General features: G+C 43.2%; 1 long non-coding RNA gene across 2 annotated transcripts in view; it reads right to left on the reverse strand.

Annotated features, from left to right (window-relative positions):
* LOC144322616 (uncharacterized) overlaps positions 1-6,863 on the reverse strand; it is a 71,262-nt gene extending 64,399 nt beyond the window's left edge. For both annotated transcript variants that reach the window (XR_013388275.1, XR_013388274.1), the window contains exon 1: positions 6,813-6,863. This is a non-coding gene — a long non-coding RNA (uncharacterized LOC144322616). The remainder of the gene's footprint in view (positions 1-6,812) is intronic.
* Between the last annotated feature and the right edge of the window lie 610 nt (positions 6,864-7,473).

Consider the following 7,473-nt stretch of genomic DNA (forward strand, 5'->3'; position numbering starts at 1 on the left):
TCTACACACGGTCACACCGTGAGATTGAGAGAATGGGGAGATGAGCAATGCGGATAGGGGTAAATCCTCAGCTACTCTAGTGGGAAATCAATATTAGTACTTAAAATTGTTTTTGCAGAGCAAGAAATGGCAATGGTCTAATATTTAGTTTGCTTTCTGAACTACAAGTGTATAATACAATAATAGTGGTATTATTGTCATTATTATTTGTAAGAACAAACAAAAGGATGGGATAGCTTTTATTTAGTGATCTGTAAACTTACCCTACTAGAAATGATGCCTGCCTATATATAATCTTCTGGACTATCTTATTCCAGAATATTTTAATACATGGTTAACAAGGGTCTCAAATTATCACATGTCCCACTTCATCAATTCTTGTTCAGTGAGTGGAATGATGGAAGAAAAAATTGCCGTGGCCCTGAAGACAACTTGGATATTTATCAGACGTTCCACGTTTCCAGGCTTAGGGCTTTGCACATGCTTTTCTGGCTTCCTGGGCCAATCTTGTCCCCACTTTCTGCAGAAGTTGCTGCTTCTCATTGAAGCTTAAATGTCAGCCCTAGCCTGAGGCCTTCCAGGAGTAGGACCCCTCTATCTCAATGCATCTTCTGTTACTACACAACTGAGTCCCCAACATTTCCAACAAGCTCCAGTTATTTTAATTTATTCACTTCTCTGCTTTGTTTTTTTTTTTTTTTTCTTAACTCTCTCCCCACTCAAAAGTCATTTCCTTGCAATGAGGGGACTTGCCTGTCCTTTTTACTCTGTATCCAGGTACTTGGTACGTGCTCAACAAAGTTAACTAACTAACTAACTAACTAACTAAAAACAATGAGTCTCACAGTTAACCTGATTAGGTAACCATCTGATTAGGGGTTGTATTTCAAAGCAGTTCCAATGTCACTGATGGCAGCTGTCTGACTTCATCACTGCAAATGCGGGACTGAGCACTCTCAATTGAATTTTCAAAGCTACTCTACAGATAAGAGCTCCTATGTTACAAACCATGCCTTTCTAAATTCCAAAACTCAGAGCCACAGCTGGTAATTCATCCAGCATGTGCCAGCCATTCCACCAACATAGAAATTGACCGAGCAGAAAGCAAAGACATGGACACATTATCATGTATTGAGCATTTACTGCATATAAGGTCCTCTATGTTTCTTCTTAACAGTCCTGGAAGGATAACTTTTGCTTTTGCTGTTGCTGTTGTTGTTTTCATCTCACTTTAAGATGAGAAAATGGAGCCTCAGAGAAGAGAAGTAACTTGTCTAAGAAGGCACAGCAAGTAATTATCCGAGTGCTGAATGAGAACTCAGGTCTGTTGTTTCTGACACTAGTGTTCTTTTTGCTATAAAATGTCACCTCTTAAAAAAATAAAATAAAATAAAATAAAATAAAAAAATAAAATAAAATATCACCTCTAGAATGTAAATTTGTACCTTTTCACACCCAGAAGATCAAGCCACAGTAGCTAAAACTGTGCCATTATAATAACACAGCCCTCTTATGAAAGGAAAAGCTAGGAAGCCAACTCCTTCTTCAGTTTGTTGTCAAGAAATGTAAAGAAATTTTTTTTCGTTCATGGATCACTTATGCAATTTTATATAATGACCCTGAGAATCGTGGCTCCATCACTAAGGTCTCAGCATAAATCAAGAGGGAAAATGATAATAAATATCTTTGAGCTAAAAATGGAGAAGTACCAAAGTCTTCCAGGGGTTACAGGTTAGCAGGAAAAGATATAAAATGTAAATGACACTTCATTTACTGTAAGAACAAGGTACAAATGTTCAGAGTAATTTCTTTCTACCATGAATTCCTAATGAAATGTTGAGATCAATGTCAAGCAGATTACGGAAACAGGACATGGAATATATGTCAAAATAAGTCAAACTGAATGAAGTAAGTTAGAGGAAACAGAGCCATATGATCCTTTGTCTTTGGTTTCAAGAACAAAGAACCACTTTTTTTTTCTTCTTGCAAAGCAATAGTATTTAGAAATTATTAGTTATGATGAAAATGCCAATTTTTTTAAAAAATATTTTATTTATTCATGAGAGATACAGAGACAGAGAGAGAGGCAGAGACATAGAGGGAGAAGCAGGCTCCTTGCAGGGAACCCGATGCGGGACTCAATCCCCGGACCTGGGATCAAAACCTGAGCTGAAGGCAGGTGCTCAATCACTGAGCCACCCAGGTGTCCCGAAAATGCCAAATTTTTAAGGCAGAGTTATAATTTCAAAAGATGTTGGACAAACCGAAACAATCTCCCCCTTAAAACATCAAAATAATTTTTAAAGCAATCTCAATTTCAGGTATTCATATTCATTGTTATTTTGATGGATAAACCAAGATAATTTAGAGAGAAAAAATGTATAGAAAAATCTTTGTTCATCAGAACACATCCTTATTTTCCTATATCTGAAAGAATCATAATCACATTTTTCTAATTATCAGATAGACGTTCATTATTTGCAACTTGAAAAATGAGAAGGAAAACCCTCCCATAATCCCACAAACCATGATATTTTTCCTATAAGGATAAATATGTTTATATATTGCATATGCAATAGATATTTCATGCTTGATTTTAGGATGTTCATAATCCTTTCCCTACTCTGTGCTTGGGGCTTAGGGTTTTCCAGGATGATCATGATTTTATGTAATTATTTTCTTAATTAACGTGGTTTTCATTGAATATGTGGTTGTACATGATATGTTTCATATTCTCTCAAAAGACGTCTCATTTAGATACATTTGGGAGTTTTACTGGATGGTGTTCTGAACCCTGGGCCCAAGGGTCATGTGAGGGCAGCTTTCCACTGGCCTCTCCAGGAGGGCTTGAGAAGTCAGCAGCTTAGGAAGTCTGGAGGGGCCTTGGAAAGCCCTGTCCACCTCTAGGGGACATAGGACTTCCTAGAGCGCACCGTGCCACCTGCTTCTCTCCTCAGGGAGATGGAACATGTGTCTCTGCAGTGGTGGTGGCCCCGAAGCAGGCTACGTTCCTCTGAGGACAAAACTCTCCCTGACTAAGCTCATCACTAGGCCTCTCTGTGAGACACAGCCTCCCCCGCAGCTGTGAGGGTGCAGTGTCTTCACCCTGAGCCCCAAATCTATGCCACTAAAGCCCCACAAGCACCTTCAGCCTACCTGTGTTATCAGATGCCCTGTGGCTGGCCTTACCCAGAAAGAAATGGGTTTCGGGTGTCAAACTGCTTCATGCAGCTTGGCCCTGCTGGCCCCTCCAACACCATCTCCTTTTCTCTTTGCTCAGCAGCCACCTACCTCGAGATCTGCTTCAGAATCGCACACTGTAGTTACCTGTGACCAGGGAGTGGGTTTTACCCTTGCCCATTATTGCCTTAAAGCCAATCCAGAGGCTTCCTCTTCCTTATCATTAGCTACTTTTGGGGATACCATGGCCCTATCTATTTTTTCTCTTTTCTCTTTTTCTTTTTTCTTTTTTTTTTTTTTTTTGAGGAAGATTAATGATTGTCCCATGCCATGAAAAAGAGGGCACAGAGCACTTCTTACAGTTCAGCAAAGCCGTGGGCTGAAGCTGTAGAGGACCACCGTGTGGACACTGCCACCCCGCCACCAGAACACCCAGGTTTGTCCCTCCACCTCACACTCCCCACAAGGTCAGTTGTCATCCTCCTTCCAAACCCTGCCGCAGCCACAAGCCAGACAGAGGACCTTTCTCGGATTTCCTGCATTGGCGTGAAAGTTCATACCCTGCTTCCCTCAAGCCTGCCCTTTAGGCCTCAAAAGCTCATGCTGAAGGTTGAAAAAAAGCAAAAGGAAAGTCCTGCTTCCCCCCCCCCCGAGTCAGTGTGAAAGCCACTGAGGAATGGTCACGTGCAAGGGAGGGTAGAGGAGAAAGAAAATGTGATGGTTCATATTCCAAAACTTCATCCCACTGGTTCAATTACCATCTGCTCCTCAACGGCTGTGAGCAAGCAGCGTGAGGTCAGGAGCACCACTCTCGATGCTTGCGCCCCAGTGCTTCCTGCCACTCCTGACACCACTGCACAGCCACAGGAACTACCCACAAAATGGATACACATTGGGCTATTGCGATTTTTGATGATCAGATATGGAGAAATCTTACTGCAACGACAAATGGTTTCCCTAACAACTTCCAAGAGTGCAAAGTTCCAATTGAGCAGCAAAATGCTTTCCTTCTAAGTGGAGTACTGGAGTACTTAGTGTAAACTGTTGAATTAAGCAGATTTATGATAGTTCTGCAAAAGTAAAAGTTTACAAGGTGTTTTAAAGAAACTGATATCACAGGCCATATAATTTCCACCAGCCTTTCAGCGTAAGACTGTGTAATCCCTCTGCATCTGATGGTGATGTAAGTGCAGGCAGCCAACCCTCCGCCCTCCACCCTCAGTCAAATGGGATGACCAATGGATATAAAATTAGGGAAAAACCAGCATCAGCGTTGGAAAATAGGAAGGATGCCATACATATGCCCAACACGTTAGGGGATGTATATTTCATATAGGCTAGTGGTGATGAACCCAAGGCACCATTTAGGCTCTATTCATGATCGTCCTTGTGACAGAGAAGGGATAGTGAGGAAGTAGAGGGACCACAACAATTCCTATGAGAGCAACTCATCTGCAAGGGTGAAAAGAGATCTTGGGATGGGAAAACCCAACAATCAAAATGCTAGTCTTGCTGTGAGGCTTTCTCCTTAAGCCAGGATCCATGTCAAGAAGAAAGTGTTCGTGACAGAAGTAGAAGGCCACCCTGAGTAGGAGGCCGTACCCAAGAGGGGGTCGGTCCTCAGTCCCAAAAAGTAGCTGCAAATCCAAGAAAGAAAGTCACCTTGTCATGAAATACTACTTTTAAAACATTGATGCTAAGAAATAAGAACTCCGATATGCTAATTTCTGTCTCAGAAAGATTCCGGAGGGCTTCTGAATGAGTCTCTGATAATAGAGTCAGCAGGGGAGGTTAAAAAAAAAAAATAGTTACTGAATGTGGTATATAGATGACTGTTCACCAAGATTCATGGTCCCCCTTCCATTATCATTCTAGGAAAATGTCTTCCATGTCACATTAACGTAAAGCCCTAGGAGCAGTGCTCACCACAGAAACAGGAGGAAAAGTGAATAGTCTGTCCCTCTTGGACTGAGGCCTCTGAGAAGCCAGTGTGCCTTCTCTATGAAGCCTGTCTACTTGGCAGAAAGGTCATCAGGAGTGGAAGGAACCTGGGACTCTGAATCGTCAAGGGGGAGAATGAACTTCTGTTGCTAAGAAGAACCCTGGAGTCTGTTGGTGCAGATTGTTTGATGACTGCAAATTCCTTCCCTCTTAGGGTCCATGCACTGTTAGGTGTGACTTAGGAGTGCCTTGAGGACATAGGGAAACTAAAGAGACCCCATGAAGGATGGCTTTTTTTTTTATCCTTTTCCTGCTTCTATTCTTGCTAGGACCTGCACCCCCACCTTACATACTTCTTAGGGCACAGATAATGTATATCTTCCTTGCAATGGTCAAGGAGTTAAATGGTTTGCTTGGAGTCTTCCAGCACAATAGATAACATCTAATGAGTGACCAGGTGGGGTTGTTATGTACATTTTCCAGATCACTGATTCCAGGGCATAAATGGCTCTAGGGCACAAGTGGCTTACAGAGGACATCTAAACACTCAGGACACCTAGACACTCAGCTTTGTTCCTGGATGCCTGCGGAGATGTGAACACCAGACCACAATTCTCAATAAAAACCCCAGACCCCAAACTTCTTTTCTTTCCGAGTCTCCCAGACCTTCCATCTCAATCCGTACTCTCTCGGTGTCTTCAGTAAACTCTGCTCTCACTTCCTTTCAGCTTGTGTTTGATTTCTATCCTGCACAAAGGCAAGGACCCTCTTGGAGGAGCCTGCGGGAAAGCCTCTGAGTCCTCGGACCCAGCCAGCCTACATCATTGGGAAAGGAGAAACTCTATTTCCTCTCTATGTTTTCTTTACCGACTAAAGGAAAACTTGGTTTTTCCACACTGCACTGCACTCACACCTATAGTTGACTGCTGATACCAGATGTGTGGGTTTTTTCCTCCTGCACCAAGCAATTCTTCAGTTCCCTGGGGACAACTGGGCAGTGCATCCCCCTGAAGCCAGCATCAGATCCCACAGGTGAAGGGCTTAGTCCCACAGGACCGCCTCCACCTCAGATGCCAATCACAAGTTCTGGTTGTCACCTGTACTTCTGACTGACCGGCAATAAATTGAGGGTCCATGACCCCCTCCTTTGGTTCAGCAATGTGTTAGAATGGCTTATAGAACTCAGGAAAACAATTCACTAACTAGATTACCAGTTTTTTATAACAGGATACAGCTCAGGAACAGCCAGGTGTAAGAGGTACCCAGGGAAAGATATGGGGAGAGACATGAGCTTTTCTACCCATGCTCTCTCTGGCACGTCACCTTCTCAGTACCTCTAAGCGTTTAGCAACCTGAAGTTGTCCAGACCCCTTCTGTTAGGATTTTTATGGAGGCTTCACTATGTAGGCTTGATGGATTAAGTCAACCACCAGCCCCGCTCCCCTCCCTAGGGATTGGAGGTTGGACCTGAAAGTTCCAACCCCCTAATCATGTGGTCGGTTTCCCTGGTAACCGGCCCAGACCCTGAGGCTATTCAGGAGCCCACCCCCTCCCCCCCCCCCCCCCCCCAGCCACCACCTTCTCATTAGCATCCAAAAAGACAAGTCACTTTGGAGATTCCAGAGGTTTTAGCTTTGGAACATAGATGAGGATCGAATATACATTTCTTATTAGAAATCACAATGTCACACCTTCTATCCAGAGGTGGATGGAATCTGGTTGGTCTTGTGACTTGTTTAGACCAACAGAAAGTGACAGAAGTAACATGGGCTAAGTTCTAGAGCCTAAGCCTAGTTCTAGAGCTCTTGTCTCACCTACTGGAACATCCTCATCACCGCATAATATGGCCTGGATCAGCAGAAAGAGAGGATGGACAAAGACCCTGTAACAGCCAGTCCCAAGGTCCCAGGCTGCATGAAGTCATCTGAGGCTTAGACTCTCTAGCACCAGATGAGCAGATAAAGACGATAGCCATGGGAGTGAGTCCAGGAGAAATCAGTAGAAGAACTACAGAATACAGAATGTGGAAAAAAAATAACATTAAAAAAATACAATACAGATAAAACAGGCATCTTTGTATTGTAAATTTTCAGAAACAATATTGGGATCCCTGGGTGGCGCAGCGGTTTGGCGCCTGCCTTTGGCCCAGGGCGCGATCCTAGAGAACCGGGATTGAATCCCACATCGGGCTCCCGGTGCATGGAGCCTGCTTCTCCCTCTGCCTGTGTCTCTGCCTCTCTCTCTCTCTCTATGTGACTATCATAAATAAATAAAAATAAAAAAAAAAAGGAGTGGAGAGGAATAGAAAGAGATGGAATTTGGATTTAAAAAAAAATAGGGTGGTACTGAGAG

The sequence above is a fragment of the Canis aureus genome, chromosome 10, assembly GCF_053574225.1.
Source record: "Canis aureus isolate CA01 chromosome 10, VMU_Caureus_v.1.0, whole genome shotgun sequence".
In the NCBI taxonomy this organism is placed as follows: Eukaryota; Metazoa; Chordata; class Mammalia; order Carnivora; family Canidae; genus Canis; species Canis aureus.